The sequence below is a fragment of the Physella acuta genome, unplaced genomic scaffold (genome assembly GCF_028476545.2).
Source record: "Physella acuta isolate Inbredline_101_S28 unplaced genomic scaffold, ASM2847654v3 ptg000533l, whole genome shotgun sequence".
In the NCBI taxonomy this organism is placed as follows: domain Eukaryota; kingdom Metazoa; phylum Mollusca; class Gastropoda; family Physidae; genus Physella; species Physella acuta.
In genome coordinates this window covers 168,823-188,111 of record NW_026732052.1, presented here as the reverse complement: position 1 = coordinate 188,111, position 19,289 = coordinate 168,823, and the positions used below count along the sequence as shown (strand labels likewise).

At 41.4% G+C, this 19,289-nt stretch overlaps 1 long non-coding RNA gene across 1 annotated transcript; it reads left to right on the top strand.

Annotated features, from left to right (window-relative positions):
• The first annotated feature begins 2,985 nt into the window (after positions 1-2,985).
• LOC131945266 (uncharacterized) lies at positions 2,986-19,289 on the top strand. Its single transcript, XR_009387126.1, has 3 exons — positions 2,986-3,036; positions 3,225-3,455; positions 19,107-19,289. It is a non-coding gene; the product is annotated as an uncharacterized LOC131945266 (long non-coding RNA).

Sequence of the window (19,289 nt, the reverse complement as noted above, 5' to 3'; positions counted from 1 at the left end):
TTTCTATAGTGCTAAAATCGTGTGGCTGATGTTCTCTATAGTGCTAAAATCGTGTGGCTGTGGCTGTTTTCTATAGTGCTAAAATCGTGTGGCTGATGTTTTCTATAGTGCTAAAATCGTGTGGCTGTGGTTGATGTTTTCTATAGTGCTAAAATCGTGTGGCTGATGTTTTCTATAGTGCTAAAATCGTGTGGCTGATGTTTTCTATAGTGCTAAAATCGTGTGGCTGATGTTTTCTATAGTGCTAAAATCGTGTGGCTGATGTTTTCTATAGTGCTAAAATCGTGTGGCTGATGTTTTCTGTAGTTCTAAAATCGTGTGGCTGATGTTTTCTATAGTGCTAAAATCGTGTGGCTGATGTTTTCTATAGTGCTAAAATCGTGTGGTTGATGTTTTCTATAGTGCTAAAATCGTGTGGCTGATGTTTTCTATAGTGCTAAAATCGTGTGGCTAATGTTTTCTATAGTGCTAAAATCGTGTGGCTGATGTTCTCTATAGTGCTAAAATCGTGTGGCTGTGGCTGTTTTCTATAGTGCTAAAATCGTGTGGCTGATGTTTTCTATAGTGCTAAAATCGTGTGGCTGTGGTTGATGTTTTCTATAGTGCTAAAATCGTGTGGCTGATGTTTTCTATAGTGCTAAAATCGTGTGGCTGATGTTTTCTATAGTGCTAAAATCGTGTGGCTGATGTTTTCTATAGTGCTAAAATCGTGTGGCTGATGTTTTCTATAGTGCTAAAATCGTGTGGCTGATGTTTTCTATAGTGCTAAAATCGTGTGGCTGATGTTTTCTATAGTGCTAAAATCGTGTGGCTGATGTTTTCTGTAGTTCTAAAATCGTGTGGCTGATGTTTTCTACAGTGCTAAAATCATGTGGCTGATGTTTTCTATAGTGCTAAAATCGTGTGGCGGTGGCTGGTGTCTCTGCTACCACCGTACCATCGCCGTGTGTTTACCAGATTACAGCCGAAATCAAACTAACCCGGATCACGTGCCCCGTACGGTCACGGACTGCTGAGTGCGCAGGTTTCATTCATGTGCTGTTTGTTCCCTTGGCTTTTAGGGGCCAAGTATTGCAGAGTAGTCGCCGGTTTAGCCTGGTATGGTTAGGTTAGTGTAAAGGTTAGACCAGTCAGTCGCCGTCAACTTAGCTCGTTGGAGTTAGTTTTGTGTTAAGGTTAGACCAGTCAGTAACTTTCAACTAACCCTGTTAAAGTTAGGTTAGTGTAAAGGTTAGACTAGTGTTTCTTTCAGGTTTTTTTTCTCCGGGGGGGGGGGGCACTTGCAATCTACGTGGAGGAGGGGGGTAGACCTTGGTTAAAGTATATATTTTCTATTTATACTCGATTTCGTTTGGGAGGGGGGGGGGGGGTGGTAGGATGTGCTTGTGGGGGGGGGGGGGGGGGGGGGGGACACTGAAAGAAACACAGAGTCAGACCAGGAAGTATCCGTGAACTAACCATTTTCAAGTTTAGGTTTGTGTAAAGTCAGTCAACGTATCAATGTTACAGTGACGTTACTACCGCAGTAAGTCTAGTAAGTGTAGTAGCAGCTAGTAGCTCCCTAGACGACCTGTATTTTAGGACCACCACGTTAGTATCGATTTGATGTAGGACACCTCGTCAAGGTCCTGTCCTCAATAAACGGGGACACTCCGCTGATGTCCTCCAAACACACACACCCCCGCCAATATCCTTAACACCCCGACGCCTAGACACCCCCCACCAAGACACACAAAAATCACCTCTGTTTCATAAACAGGTTTAATCTCCAGGTGTCGCTGCTACGTCATAGCACGGCGCGTTCAGCATTTCTCTCTTGAATGGATTGCTTAACTCCGCTCCTCTTCTCTCTTGAATGGATTGCTTAACTCCGCTCCTCTTCTCTCTTGAATGGATTGCTTAACTCCTCTCCCCTTCTCTCTTGAATGGATTGCTTAACTCCTCTCCCCTTCTCTCTTGAATGGATTGCTTAACTCCTCTCCCCATGCCAATTTTACCCTGCCCTTTTCTAAAAGTGAAGAAATAAATTTCTTATGTAAGCAGATGGCGAAATACGGCACGCTGATTCCAGAGATAGATTCCTCATGGTCGGGTCTCTGGTCTCTGGGAACATCTTTAAAAGATGGGTTCCAGAGTACAGAGGAAGGAGCTTTCAGAGAAATTTAGTTGATTTGTGGCTGTGAATATTGAACAATGATGAATTAATTTTTGTGTGTGTTTTGTTGCATTAAAAAAATTAATGTTAATTTTTTAAATAGATTCAGTCTGTGCGTAGATATCAGTTTGTTCGTAGATATCAGTTTGTGCGTAGATATCAGTCTGTGCGTAGATATCAGTTTGTGCGTAGATATCAGTTTGTGCGAAGATATCAGTTTGTGCGTAGATATCATTCTGTGCGTAGCTATTAGTCTGTGCGTGACTATTAGTCTGTGCGTTATTTAAAAAAAAAAATAAAAAAAAACATTGAATATTAGATTTAAAATTTTTTTTTTTAAATAATTTTCTCAAGTAGGCCCAATGCGAAAATTGAAAAAAGCCAGCCCGTATGTAAATCTAAATTTAAAAAAAATAAATTAAAGTCGAATTAAACGATACATTTTTACGAATCACAAATAATGCGAAGTTTTAAACAGTCGGTTTAGCGTTAAATTTGATTATAAATTAATTTTGAATTTCACTTCAAATTTTTATGAACTCTTCACGATGATTCATCTCACAAATAATGTGCAGTTTTCAACTGAAATGTGTAACTTTACATTTAAAAAAAAATCATTTCAACCGACGGCTTCATTTTGAACTGTGCGGCGCTGAACTTTGATGTTTGATCTGGGGCTAAGACCGGGTCAGTCCCCCCTCCCCCCACTCCCCCACCCCACACCACGGATTCATGTCAGTAGGCCAACGGCTGTTCTCATTTGACGCCTGCTCGTTCAAGGCCCCGTGTTTTCTTTTCAACCTCCGCCGTCTGCATATAAATGTAGTCAAGGTTGAACCAGGACAGACGGTTGAAACAGTTCAAACTTTGTTTCATTTACTGTGCGTTTCAGTTTTTAAATTTTAATCGCGACGTTTAGTAAACAATAAATCAGTGATGTAGTTGTATACACAAGGGACGCGACTCTGTTAATTTTTTTTACGGAGTTAAATCCCCTGACGAATTTGCTCATCTTTTTATAAAATAAAAAAAAAATAATTAAAATCCGATTTATTTATTTTCTTTTCAGCTGTGCCACTGTGATTTATTTTCGACAATTCAGCTTTTTAAAAAAAAAATTTAAAAAAAAAACTCAACGATGGAGGTACAAAATATAATCTCGCGCTCCAAAAGTGATTAGTCTCCCTCTGTCCCCCGTCACATTCAGGCCGTGTATTCACAATGCGGCTCCACGCTCTCGTCGGTGCCGCTGTGGTTCTACCTCACTACATTCTGGGACTCGTCCTTCTAGCACCTCCAGGTAAGTTCTCTTTTAATTACATTTTCCCCCCTCATGTTTACACACACCAATTTGTTGTATGCTGCGTCGTGTTTACTTTATCGCCATTTCTCTCCCCTTTCCTATTGTTTAAAAAAAAAAAAAAAAAAAGAAAAAAAAACCTTGCTAAGAGCTAAAAGAAACTAGAGCCACATTGACAAATTGGGGAAAATTTAAATGGCTTGTTTCTTCTACGTGAAAGGGACGTGACCTTTCACATATAAATCATTTTGATGAACGCCGTGTTTTATATAAAACACTTTCCTTCTGCCGTATGTATGTTCCCTATCGCGCGTATGGTATATGTTTTCTAGGCGATGTATGACTGACAGTTTTTTTTTTGTTCTGTTGTTGTTTTTTTTGGGGGTTTTTTTTTTGTATTTTTTTTTTTTGTTTACATCTTACGTCAAGAAATGAAAGTTGTGTTGTATTTCTACAACTTGGGGATCAATAGAGCAGATGTAGTTTTCGGTGTTTGGTTGTTTTTATTTAACTAATTAGTAATTAGCTTTAAAGCCTGATGAAAAGCGTATACTATACTTGTTGGCTTTTTGTCCTGTCGGCATTTTGAATAATGGGCCTTTACCCACGTTAGCCTCGAGTCCAAACGGCCTTTGTGCATGTCGGCATTTTATCTGTATCGGTCTTTTAATTTTAATTAACAAACATTCATTTATCGACCAATTAGATGTCGGGCTTTAGTCACGTCGGCCTCGTGTCCAGACGGCCTTTTGTCCATGTCGGCCTTTTGTCAATGTCGGCCTTTTATCTATGCCGGCCTTTTATTTCTAATTAACAAAATTCACCTAGTGACCTAAATCGGGCCTTTTGGATGTCGGCATTGTGTTCTTTTGTCGGGATCCCACGACAGAAATAAAATCTACCTTCTGTACACACAGCCAGTTAAAAAAAAAAAAAAAAAAAAAAACAACCAGCGTAACGTAAATGTCTGAGTCCGTCCTTATTGTTTCCCCATTCGAACATCGCGCCCATTGTTTCACGCAACAGACCCCTATGCCGGAAAAGTCAAGTCTGTCGGTGGTATCACCTAGTCTCCCTGCTAAGGCAGGTTACACAAAAAAAAAAAAAAAAAAAAAAAAAAAAAAAAAAAAAACACACAGGACCTTGAACTTTAACCCCCTTGTGTCCGTACGCTCGTACATTAGCACGACCTATTCATCCGGGGAGTTACTTGTCAAGATATCTTTTAGTAGATTATTTCATTTGGTTTTCTTTTATTTTCCTAATTAATTCTCGTCGTGGCAGGAAACGTTGTTTTGTAGCATCCACGCTTTTAAGTGGTTTAAAAAATGTAGCCCATTTAACACGAACTACACATTATTTCTTTTACTATATGTGTTTTTTTTTTTGTTTTTTACTTTCTCGTATATACGTAGTATAGAGAAAGTATTGTAATCGTGCAAAAAAAAAAATCGAGATTTTTACAAATCTCGACGTTTTACACCTCACTAATACGGAAAAACATAATTTTGCAATCTTGTCCGTATGTCTGTGTGTGTGTGTGTGTGTCTGTCTGTCTGTGTGTCCGTGTGTAAACACGATAACTTGAGTACCGTTACTGCTAGGTTGATGAAATTTCATATATAAGTATTTTATCAAAATCGTAGATCCGTATCAACTTTTGAGCGATTTCCGATAACCGGAAGTGGTACTTTTTCTACTTCAGATAGATAAATGAAATTTCACATGTAAGTAAAAGATCTAATTCTCTACCTTCTGTTAAATTTTGAGTAATTTCCGTTGACCGGAAGTAGTAATTTACGCTACTTTCGATTTCTCAAAAAACTAATGTAAATTTTAAAAGTACTAATAATATTGCGCACTATTATGCGCTTTTTTATTTCGCGTTCACTTGGTGTGCAATTAATTTGTCTAAGAGATTTTATTCTATTTTTAAAACTTTAAGTATTAAATATGGATTAAAAATCATGTCTATAGCCCGAGTTCCCATCCCCTGTTATTTTATATAAAAATATTCGAGAAAGTTTAGGGGAGATCACTCCCGGTTTATTTGTAATTGGTACGAACATTTTTCGATATTTATTAACAGTTTTGTCAATTAATGTTTCATAATCTGAACATTAATAGATAATTTTACATTTTTTTCTTTTAAATAACTAGACTACCCATTAGGTATTTTTTAATGGGTCATTCATAAATAACGTCACGCTTGTTAGACGATTTTTATTTGTCACACATCGTCACTAAAGCCCCTTCCCCCCATCTATAAATACGTCACACCACTACCTACATGTTTTTGTCTTCTAAAAACACCCATTTCGGCTGAGCATGGTGCTTAACACTATTACTATCTCTTCATAAGCAACTACTAGTTGCCTAGTCAGCACATCCCAAACTTCATGCAGACTAATCAGCACATCACAAAAAAAAATCCTAATCTAGTTACTTTATCATAAAAAAACTTAATCTACTAGTTACCTAGTCAAAAAGTCATAATCATTTAACCTCCCCAAATTTATTTACCCACCCCCCCCCCCTCCGTATTCTAATCTATCACCCCCGCCCCATCTCTTCATCAGATCTCTTTTAACCCCCCCCCCCTTCCCTTACTGGACCAGTTACCCCAGTTCACAGGTCCATCTTACCTGGTCCAACAGACACCTTCTCACCTGGTTCGCAGGATCTACCTACCTGCCGAGGGGTAACTTCAACCTAAAACCGGCTAAACGAATCCCCTCGGGTATCAGAGCCGAAGTCCTACCCCCCCCCCCCCTCACCCCCTGTTCCAACGCAACCCGAAACGGGTTCTAGTGGTTCCGGTGTTAGTCTGCCGACCAGGTGCTGGACCGGAAGTGGGTCTACACCGTACAAGGTCAAGATGACCTTGGCTTTTTATCGTACTGAATGTTGGTGAAAATGTTGGACTGGGTTACAAAATTTAAAATCATCTATCCCATGATATCCCGTGATATCCAGTGAGGCCTAGCGCGTGTAAGATAGGGAGAGGTATTTGAAAACATTGCAATCGTGGTAGATATAATTTATTTGGTGTATTAAAAAAATGTTTATGTTGTTACGCTACTAATAGATGGAATTACGGCATTAAGTACTTCATATGACATTGACTAATCTCATACTCAGTGTTTCTTCCAGACTTTTTTTCTCCGGGGGGGGGGGGGGGGGGCACTTGAAATTTTCGGGGGGGGGGGGGCGCTAGACTTTCTTCAGGGGGCGGACACTGGAAGAAACTCTGCTCATACTAAATACTGAATCATCTATAGCTGCCGTCCATCCCCATTAAAAAAGTTTTCATCACGTGATTTTAAAAAAGGCGAGTAACTATTTTTGGTAGCACGAGAGGGGTCAAGGTCAGTAGGTTGAATCGCTGTTTACCTGAAGGCCACACAGCAAGACTGGCTCTAAGGTCAACAGAGGCGGACGTTGACCTGTGGTCTCCCCTAGGTCAGCCAGTACAGGTGTTCTGATGTCGCCGGGATTTACGGTACACAGACCGGAAGTAGGAACTTGGCTGGTCACGTGGGCACACCTCGTGGTGGACCGCCTTGTATGGTCTTCATAAGGACTTAGTGGTGTAATGTCCGTGACTTCTTTATATAAAGTCAATGACCATCTGGTGTGTAGTCCACGACCATCTTGTGTAGTTCGTGTAGAGGCGTAGCGACCCTTCCCGGAGCCCGGGGACAAACTTTCAATTTGGCGCCCCCCCCCCCCCCCCCCCCCCGGGACAAACGTTCAATTTAGCGACTCCACCCCCCCCCCCCAATATATTTGTGATATTTATAATGCAAAACTGCAGCTAAAATGAGCTTTTTTCAGCCCATATTGGCGCCCCCTAGGGTCGGCGCCCGGGGATACATGTACCCCCCGCCCCCCCCCGCCCCCCCCCCCCCCCCCTCGCTACTTGAGATATTGGTATGTAGTCCATGATCATCTGGTGTGTAGTTCCTGAGATACTGGTGTGTAGTCCATGAACATAGGGTGTGTTACGTGTGTAGTCTATGAATATCAGGTGTGTAACTCACGAAATATTGGTGTGAGGCCCATGTACATCTGGTGTGTATGCTTTGAGTTTCCGGTGTTTAACTCCCATAATTCTTTCCAGCTTTCATGACTCTCTTAGCAAAGATATTAAAATTTGACTGCTCTGTGCTTTATTGAGCAACGACCTTTTGCGCTACCGCAGTCAAGTAAAGTCATAACTGAATAACATGACTCCAGTATTGTCATGTATCATTTACTTTTATATCTTTGTGTATTGTATGAAAACATATATTACATACACTGACCATTGCCCAGTTACCTGTAGATTTACACTTGTTCTTTGAGTTGATGTACCGAGTCATTGTTGACTCACACAGCCTCCTTCGTTTTTACGTCATGAGTCCTGGAAATAATGACATCATACGGTTTGACAAATATTTCTAAACACGTAAATTTGATGTGTTTGATAAAAAGTACCCAATAAAACTAAACTGTTTCTTTTGTACACACGATTGCGTTTATTTTAGTTCAGTGAAGAAAATAACTGCTGAGATTTGTGTTAGAGAAGGAAATAAAAGCTGCGATTTGTGTCAGCTTGCCTTAGCATTCGATCCGCTCTTCCAACTTTTGAGAACAATGTGGGTTAGTGTGGGGGTGCTAATCCTCCGCCAGGCGCCGTGTTTGCTTGAAGCAGATAGTTACCGAATGATTTTTTTTTAAACCTGGCCAACGGAAGAACGAAACAGTTGATCGTGAAAATTTGGTAAGGTAAAAGGCCGTTACTTGTGTGTTAAGATGTATCAAGTTCTTTTTAAAAAAAATCTTAATTGTCTGCTTCAATACAAAAGGAAATGTAAGCTATAGAAAGTAGTCGTGTTCAATATGTAAAGGTGGAAAGTAGTCGTGTTCGACATGTAGTGGTGGGGTTGGAAGTAGTCTTATTCAACATGTAGTGGTGGGGGGGGGGGGGAGTAGTCGTATTCAACATTTAGTGGTGGGGGTGGGAAGTAGTCGTATTCAACATGTAGTGGTGGGGGGGGGGGAGTAGTCGTATTCAACATTTAGTGGTGGGGTGTGAAGTAATCGTATTCAATATGTAGTGGTGGGGTGGGAAGTAATCGTATTCGACATGTAGTGGTGGGGTTGGAAGTAATCTTATTCAATATGTAGTAGTTGGCAGAAGTCGTATTGAACATGTAGTATTTTACTATGCTCTTCAGCGTGACTATTGTAAAAACAAAACAGTCAAGCTTGGCGGTGCTCCGGGACCACAGCTGAACATAGGCATCAACTAGTCACGCCCCTAAACATTGATCAACCGCTGTTACCAGTTACCTTTTATGCTCATACTTTCCACGTACCCATATACCTTCAGATACCTGGTTATATGATGCATGTAATTTCTGTAGATCAAAATAAACCAGAAAATTTTTAGTCATTTTGAATATCTTTTCCAATTTGAAAACAACAACAACAAAAACCGATAGGTGAAGAAACGAATGTCTCATTGAGCATGAGAATAGTAGACGGCGGTGATCACGTGATTTTAACAACAAAAACAAAAAATAACAGAAGTTGACTGAGTGAGATGTTGAAAATTATTTCTTCAATTTTCTGAAATCAATCTCACAATAACCGCTTGCTCTATCGAACTCAATAACAACATACTATACACCCCCCCCCCTCCCCATCAGAGCAGTGAGTGCACACAGATATAACGTCTCGTGCATTGGCTCGACAAAAGAGTGGGAGCGCGGCAAAACTTTGCCTCGTGTGCTAAATCAACATGAACTTCTACTTCAATAGTGGCAGGCTATTATTGCTGGGAAATGACTTCAAATCAGCCATAGTTTGTTGCGGCGACATTTTGATATTTCTCTGAGAAACCGAAAGTAGGGTCTATTCTAAGCATGCCTACCTGTGCGGCACAGGGTATGTGTTGTATAAGTCCATTTATTTACTGTGTTATATATTAAGTCTTTTAGTTGGGGCTTTAGGATTGCCTTGAATTGAAGGAATAGTGTACATGAAAAAATGGCCTTCATCGGACGCAATGAGAAAAGTAAATAATTGTAAAAAGTGTAGTGGTATTTTAGAATGTTGTCGGGTAGATGGGACCATTGATGTGTTACCTTTACACGTGAGCGAGGTAAACAAAAATGAAAGTACTATGTTGAGACTGACGGCCCATATGTACTGTACAGATGACTTAATTTAATCAGCTCATGAAAGCAGGGGTTGGATCGGTAATTTAGCCGGAGATGCTCAGGGACTACTTTAACATATCGAGTTGGAAATCGAACTCTAGACTTACGTTCTAGACGTTGTGCGTTCTACTATTTGACCTTCCCATTCCAATAAAGACTGGCGCACGTCGCGTTAAGATAAAACCTTCAGCAGTAGAGCCGCGGGACTGACATATATTGGTAAGTACTTGTACGCTGCTAAGGGGTCGGTGTGGTCGAGTCGGTAGAGCACATGGTTGCTAAAAACCGAAAAGTCTCGAGTTCGAACCCCTAAGCTGAAATCGGTGTCAACAAGTTGACACGTAATACTTGTGTTGGAGGGAGCCACTTCCAACATTAACTACTTCTACACACGAAAGGTTTTTGTGTACAACAGTTTCGTCTTTTATGGGTACCAGGTTAGTGCTGACTCAACTGTCTTTTCATATGCCGAGGTATGATATAAAACTGACGAACTTTACTTTATCTATTCCATGGCTGTTCAGACGAAATAGTTTTTTTTTTTTTTTTTTTTTTTTTTTTTTTTTTTTTTTTTTTTTTTTTGCCCAATAAACTTTTTTTTTGGTTCAGAATTCTTTCCATGTAAAAGTAAATCTGTCAAACAAATCATAATCGTTTGTAAATAAAAGAATCTACATCCCACGACCGTCTAGATCTAGTAGCGCACAAATCTTTTCACTTCCCGCTAACGTTCAATTCACCACTCTTCATCGTAACCGTGGGACGACAAGGTAAAAAAAAAAAAAAAAATACACAACATCTGATGACGAGTTACACAGTGACACACACTTGACGCATGTCGAAATTGTCTGCAAAGGTCATTGGAGTGAATGACTAACTCAGGTATACAGACGACCAACCATGACACAACAGAATGACTAACTCAGGTATACAGACGACCAGTGGCGTAGGCAGGGGGAGGGGGGGGGGTTAGGGGGGAGTCATAACCCCCCCCCCCACCATCGACCCTTCGTTATATATATATAAAGTATGAGTGCAAATCGAAAGTTTGAGGGGGGGGGGGTGCAAATCGAAAGTTTGGCAAATCGAAAGTTTGAGGGGGGGTGCAAATCGAAAGTTTGAGGGGGGGGGGTGCAAATCGAAAGTTTGAGGGGGGGGGGGGTGCAAATCGAAAGTTTGAGGGGGGGGGGGAGTGTGCAAATCGAAAGTTTGTCCCCGGGTAAAAATTGGAACCCCCCCCCCCCCCCCTTGAGACGATCCTGGCTACACCACTGCAGACGAACGACCAACCATGACACAACAGAATGACTAACCCAGGCATACAGACCAACCGTGACATAAAAGAAACATTCCCACACACCAGTGTCAACAGAAGAGATCATCGAGCCACCCGTGTGAATGGCCGGTGACACCGGAGTTGCGGCGTGTTTGGCCGAGTGCTGGCGCCTGCCGTCATTTAGTCTGCCCGGGGTTCAACTAATCCTAGAGACGGCTCTATGGCGAGGGAACTCGGTTTGAAAATTGTAGCTAAAGGGGCTTAACTCTGGCATCATTACATGAGGATTACTTACAAGAATTTTGTTCAGAATATAATATATATATATATATATATATATATATATATATATATATATATATATATATATATATATATATATATATATATATATATATATAACATTGCCTTTAATTGAAAATTGAAACCTCGATCTCAATTAATCATGTGCACACATAACTAAAAATCGATCAATGGATTATGGTCTTCGTTTTAATTTGTTAATATTTACTTTACCTTATTCCTTTGAAGCCCCAGAGGAGCGAAAAGGCTGCGGCTCCACCTCTCCAACCGACTCAGTTTAGGGCAGCTGTCTTTAGTTAAGCCCGGGTATTCCTAGCAGCCTTAGCATCCAGTGTATTACACGATAGTATATTATTCGGGGTCGCCCTCACCCTTCATCATAACGATGTCTTAGAGTCAAAAGTGTCTTAAAAATAGTCAATGTTGCGTCATAAATAGTGTCTGCTACAAAATCATGTCACAGTTTTCTATCACAGTTTCGCACATTTTTTCTCAAGTATTTCTCGATGACCAAAAAAAAAAACGGATCACGTGACACATCTGTGAGGTTTAGATTTTCACATCTAACGCCGGCACGACACCAGCCGTGGCGGAGCCGGAACCCGAGACCGTCGGCACCAATGGTGGAATTCCGCCCCCTAGACCACACGGCCGTACGAAACTTGGGAAATATGCATTGGACTGTGGACATGTAAAATGTGACGCACTAGATTGTTGGGTTGTTTTCTTCTTCGTCCGGTAGCATGCTAACGACTTGTCCCCTGGGTCTATTAGCATTATATCGACATGTCCCCTGGGTCTAGTAGCATTATATCGACATGTCCCCTTTGTCTCGAAGCATGATATCGACATGTCCCCTGTGTCTGGTAGCCTATATAGATGTCCGCTGGGTCTGGTAGCATAATATCAACATGTCCCCTGGGTCTTTTAACATACCAACACGTCCCCTGGGTCTGGTAGCATGATATCAACATTTCCTCTGGGTCTGGTAGCAGGATATCAACATTTCCTCTGGGTCTGGTAGCAGGATATCAACATTTCCTCTGGGTCTGGTAGCAGGATATCGACATGTCCCCTGGGTCTTTTAACATATCTACATGTCCCCAGGTTCTTTTAGCATATCAATATGTCCCCTGGATCTAGTAGCATGATATCGACATCTCCCCTGGGTCTAGTAGCATGATATCGACACGTCCCCTGGGTCTGGTAGTTTGATATCGACATGTCCCATGGGTCTTTTAACATATCGACATGTCCCCTGGGTCTTTTAACATATCTACATGTCCCATGGGTCTTTTAACATATCGACATGTCCCCTGGGTCTTTTAACATATCTACATGTTCCATGGGTCTTTTAACATATCTACATGTCCCATGGGTCTTTTAACATATCGACATGTCCCCTGGGTCTTTTAACATATCTACATGTCCCATGGGTCTTTTAACATATCGACATGTCCCCTGGGCCTTTTAACATATCTACATGTCCCCTGGGTCTTTTAACATATCTACATGTCCCCTGGGTCTTTTAACATATCTACATGTCCCATGGGTCTTTTAACATATCGACATGTCCCCTGGGTCTTTTAACATATCTACATATCCCCTGGGTCTTTTAACATATCTACATGTCCCATGGGTCTTATAGCATGATATCAACATTTCCTCTGGGTCTGGTAGCAGGATATCGACATGTCACCTGGGTCTTTTAACATATCTACATGTCCCATGGGTCTTTTAACATATCGACATGAATCACCTGGGTCTGGTAGCATGATACCTACATGATCGTCAACAAGATGGTCTCAATCCTTAAAGTGTTGACATACAATATCGGAAATCAGTTTCAGCAAATAAACAGATAAGGCGTGCTATAGTCCCTTTTGGGCTCCGACTTTTGCATCCAAGGTCGTCGGGGGGGGGGGGGGGGGGGGGGGGGGCACACCGCACCATCTGAAACCGAGTTAGGAACACCGCAGCTTTCTTTAGAAGCCAGTCCCTATCAATTTCAGTGTTGCAATCACCTAATCAAAATTTAAACGCCGTGGTTTCCCTCGGTAGTTTCTAACATGTATTTCCGCCTTTCGACTGAAGTGGACCTGGTACCCGTGGAGGGTCCGGCTCTTGCAGGAATTTGAACCGTTTCACCTAGCAGTTGGGTTGATTAGCAGACGTGGCCCGGCTGTTAGCGATATCCCAGGCCGTGACAAGGGTGTGCAGGTGAAATGAATAGATGACGGCTGGGGTAGAAGGATGAGAGGGTAGGGTGGAGGTGGGTGAATGTATGAGTGAAAACTTGAGCATTCTCCAATGTATTGAGATGTAAAAATATATAGGAAATTTAATTTTATTTAATAGCCTTAAGCGATTCAAGTAATGTCTAAAAACGTGAGTGTTCTCCAAAGTATTGAGATGTAAAATTAGATAGGAAATATAATTTTTAACAGCCTTAAGCAATTAAAGCAAATGTCTGCAAACTTGAGTATTCTCAAATGTATTGAGATGTAAAAATATACAGAAATTTAATTTTTAATGGGCGTAAGAGATAAATGATTATGTCTGAAAAACCCGCGTATCCTCTGATGTATTGAGATGTAAAAATATATCCGGCATTTGTTTATATAAAGGCCCTGATTGTGTATACCCTGATTAATGCATGTCTGAATACTTGAGTGTTCTTTGATGTATTCAGAGGTAAAAATTAAACGGGATTTTGTTCATGATTTGGCAAATCGTTTAATTGTATTGCATCATTATCCTCTCCACTGCTTTTGTCCTGTATCTGCTAAATTATATTCCACTCCTATGGGCGATGGGGGATGGGGGGGGGGGGGGGGGGGGGGAAGAGTCTGATCTTATTGCCCCCGTGATTTGGAGGTAGGAGTTTAAAAATGTGATGTAACATTTCTCAAATAAAAATGAAAAGAAACCTTTCGTTTTGCTGAAGAATAAAGTTACATTTAAGGTGATTTTGGAAGTGATTGAATTGTCAATTTAAAAAAAAAAAAAACCAGGTGTTGGTTGCTGTGGTGTCGGTGGTCGAGAGGAAGTTGTGGGTTTTATGGGTTTTGTGGGTTTTATGGGTTTTATGGGTTTTATGGGTTTTATGGGTTTCGACGTCCCTCGCACGATTCATGAGTTGTTCATATACAGAGTTTCTCTCAGGCATCTCTGCTCCCCCCCCCCCGAAAGAAACATTGTTCACACATGAAAGTCTCACTCAATAAATCCTGTCATCACTAGAATAACGATTGGCACCAACGAACGTGTGTTATGGACTGCATTATGTGAAACACATTTGTGTAGGGGGAGAAAGGTGGGGGGAGTCTGTGGACATTGTTCTGGTTCTAGAACTTTGACCTAGATACGGACCTGGTACCTGTAAACACAACAAAAAAAGCTCCTGGAATTGTGGAATTGGCACACCGTCTGTCACAAGAATGTGCACCCGAGATCCCGCCATAAGCAGCGGTAATCGAGTTGGTCTAAATTTAGAACCGGAAGTCAGTCATATTTATTTGATAGTGTGCATTTTCTCGTTGGCTTTGTTACTAAAACGTATTAACTTGAATCAAAATGTTTCCAAGTTACCTTAATTGTTTTTAGCGCAATTTCCATACTGGCAATTGCGATTATTAACTCGGAATTCCTTCCTGGATTTCCCGGAAAAGCCAAAAAACCTCGAAAAAAATTCAGTTTTTGGCCCATATCTCGGCAACCAGACCACTTAGCGACTAGAAGCATTTACCAATCGATTCCTGTCATAATTTAGAACAATATTGCCGAAGAAAGTTTTCAAAACTATCCTTTCGTTCGGTCACAAACAATTAATTAAGGAAATTGCGCTTAAATTGTCACTAGACTTTTTATTAACTTGTTTTCTTTTTTAGGATTACTGACTTTAATGTACCATTTCAGTTCTCAAGTTTAATAGCTTGATCCCTCCCCGTTTTCAAAATATGAGCGTAGTAGCACATGTTGTTCATAACAAACAAAAATAAGCTTCAAACTACTTCAAAGTATTATTTAAACGATGTCGTGCAACATAAATCTATTACACGTCTGATTTTTGCAGTATGTAAGGACTATGGATGTTTTTCATTTTAATCAAACTTTTTTTTAAAGTACCCAAAGCACGAACCAAGTTGATTTAATATGAGGTGCCCTGATCATGACTGGTTAAAGTGAGGGTTTATTCTCTAACCATAAGTGTGGAGTTAAATGTATGAAATTCGTATTTTTTTTTCTCTACTTGACACCAGCTCAAAATACCAGACATGCACCTATACATACGCACCCATACATATTCTATATATGGACCACTTCTTAGGTTTCAATCTACATACCCTAGCAAAACCTTGATATTGACACTGTCCTCTCTCTTCTCTTCTCTTCCCCCCCCCCCCCCCCCCCAACCAGATTACATGGAACTTACGGTTATATTTACATATCCATAGCAGAATTGTAAAACTTAGCAGAAGATGAAATTAGCCTTAATCTCTAACCATACTTTAATGTTTACCTGAATCAACGAAGTACGGAAGACGGGAGGAATCTAGAAATAAAAAGTTCACAAACTTGGACGTATATTTGAAGGACATCATTAAAAAAAAACTGTTGGCCTTGACCCCTATAGCGCCAGCCTCTCAATGAATCAATCTCGCCGTCTCACCCAGGCTTGTGGGACGCGGACGTCTGCCGGCTCGCTGCAGACGTGGCCTTGAAGGAAAGCGGTCAATAGGTTGACACCTGTCTGGTCTGTATACACAAGGGCAAGTATGTGTATATGGAGTGGAGGTTATGGTGGTGGTTGGGGTACGGTTGTGGCCCTCTATTATCCGTAGCGGGTTTAGGCTTTAACTCTTCTGTAACTGTTCGAATCTTTGTTCTCTCAACTGAATTAAAACGTTTTATTGTTTCTATATCATTACCAACCCGCTTGCCATCTCCTCTCCCCCACACATCTACGTGCCCCCCCCCCCCCCGAAAATTTCAAGTACCCCCTCCTACCCCCCCCCCCCGGAGCAAAACGTCTGGAGGCAGTAGCGTAGCAAGGGGGGGGGGGGGCGGGTGGGGGGGGGACATATGTCCCCGGTCGCCGACCTTAGGGGGCGCCAAAATGGGTTGGAAAAATAAATTGAATGGTTGAGGGGGATGCAAATCGAAAGTTTGAGGGGGATGCAAATCAAAAGTTTGAGGGGTGGGGGGGGGGGGTGCAAATCGAAACCTTGAGGGGGGTGTGCAAATCGAAATCTTGAGGGGGTGGGTGCAAATCGAAAGTCTGATAGGGGGGATGCAAATCGAAAAGTTTGCCCCCCCCCCCCGGGAAGGGTCGCTACGCCTCTGTCTGGAGGTAACACTGCCAGTGAAAATATTCCAGAGTTCTTAAGATTTACAATGGGCCCTTATTCCCTCTATGGGTTGGTAAAAGCTCATTTGAAGTGTTAAGACTTCCAGGTTTTTTAGTCAAGAGGCCGGTTTTTTTTGTTGTTGTTTTTTTTTAAATGCATAAAAAGTACTAAATCACAGTGATTTAGTATAAAATATTATATACATATATATAAATATACAACCGTGAACTTTACGTGAAGTGAACAAAATTGCTATCGTCTGCTGCTCGCACTGGCGCGTGAATTCAGCCAGCAAACGACAGCCTCGTGTCAGCGTGACATTACGTTTGGCTGGCGATGACCCGCGACCTTTACTGTCGTCAGATTGTCAAATCTGTCAGGTTCTCGCCGAGCATTACCTCCCTTACGTCATTAACCCCGGGGGTGGAGGAAGTGTGGATTGGAGACCACCTACACGACGTTGGGGGGCGAGTCAATGGTTAGTTGCTTTAATGATAAGACGTAGTTTTTTTTTTAAAGAGTTAAAGTCAATTTTGAAGGAAGGATATCTGGGTTTTTTTCGTTGGGGGGGGGGCTGTTTGCAGGTAAGAGACAGGTAGGTTGAACTCAATCGATTATTATCTAGTGACATGGATGACATCATCGTGTTTGGGAGAGAGAGAGGGTAGGGGGAGGGGGGGAGGATACGGGTTGGTAACCGCTTGTCACAGCAACAATTTTTATATTCATAATCGTTTAATTTTAAAACTGCATTTTGTGGATTCGGATACCAAAAGAAATATTAGAGACGCATACAGGATATGTGTGAAAGTGGGATGTGCGGGTGTGTGGGTGGGGGGGGGGTGTAAGCACTTGAGATTCTCAGCCACACACGTCTGGGTTAGTTGACGTGTGTGTATCAATGTGGGTGATCTGCTGCAAGTGTTCTGTTGTGTCGTGACACGTGACACATAACACCACACTGAGCTAATCACGGTTATACTTCAACATAATATCTAGGAAATATCCATATAGGGCAGAGGCGTAGCGACCCTTCCCGGCGCCCTGGGACAAACATTCGATTTGCACCCCCCCCCATCCAGATTTCGATTTACACCCATTCCATCCATCAAGATTTCGATTTGCACCCCCCCCCCCCTCAAATTTTCGATTTGCACCCCCCTCCCCCCGTCAAGCTTTCAATTTATTTTTCCAACCCATTTTGGCGCCCCCTAAGGTCGGCGCCCGGGGACATATGTCCCCCCCCCCTTCGCTACGCCTCTGATGTAGGAACGGCGTGATCGAATGGTAGAGCGTTTGGCTGCTAACCCGAAGGTCTTGGGTTCGGTTCTAGATTCGGAGTTGTGACTGTAGACCGTACCAGCTCTGAAGGGGCCTAGACACGTTAGGGAAAGAAAAGGCGATTGAGCAAAGTGCTGACCGCACTATCCCTTCATATACCGATGAATTTTACTTATGAGATATTACTGAGGAAATTCAAACAAAAATCTGCTTTAACTCCACTCATCATTATCTTTTTTTTCCCGACCACTACGAGGAAATACGTGGTAGATGAAGTAGAGTTCATCTGTTTCCATGATCTTGGCATGTAAAGGGGTACTGTGGTTAGTACTAAGCTTAGGTGTTTTTGATTCTCGAACTCGAGATCTTCTGGTTAGCAGTCATAAGCTTTACCGTCCGACCACGCTGTTCCACAACATTCTACACGACTTAAAATTTCTTCCCATGCATTGAACTTTCCAGATCTTTGTCGTATTTACACTCCCCACCCACAGGATCACATGCCCTAATTGTTGGAAAATTTACAAATAGAAAACCTCCCAGCATGAAATTTCTCAGACTCGATCCGTCTGTTACGGGAACACGTGACCCGGTATCAATGCCAGACTGGTCTACAGGGAGGCCGACGGTCATAAAGAATGTGATTGTCGTGGAAAACAACGCATCCTCCCTTTCTAAAAATAGAAAGCAATTTTAATAACCGGGTGCTGTGTACAAAGTTTGAGATATCCGAGATATGTTGATACACAATGTCGGCTTTGGTTGAGTGCATTTTCTCTTCGGTGCTTCTTTTTTTTTTCTTTTTAATCTTTGCTGTCATCTTTTTGAAGGAATTTTCTTTAGATAATATCAGTTTAAGGAAAATGCAATGCGATTAACCGAATGTTTTGAAGTTATAAAGATGTTGAAGAAATGTGGGTATTTGTGGAAGATACGCGTATTTCAAATTTATTTAGTTTCGGGGTGAAAATTCATATGCTGCTTCAATCTTGCTTTATATTATTTCCAACATCTTCATTGAACTTGATTCTGCTACATCGAATATTTAACAAAATTAACTTGATTATTTTGTTCGTTTTTTTTTTTTACTTTACGAAAAAAAATGTTTAATATATATGCATTTTTTTAGTGTCAAAACGACTAAATAGATTTTTTAATTCGTTTTTTCTTTTTTGTTTTTGTTTCTAAAAATCAATGATGTTTGATTTTTTCTCTAAATTCTACATTCCAGGTTCACATTTAGACGGCGATGACGATATATCTGTAGAGAACATCGACGTCGACGATAGCATCGACGACCAAGCTTGGACGATACCATTTAGCAACTTAGAAAAACAGTTTTTTCCGTCCTCCGAAGCCGGGAATAGTATTCTATCCTCCGACTACCTACCTCTACGTAAAAAACACTCAAGGC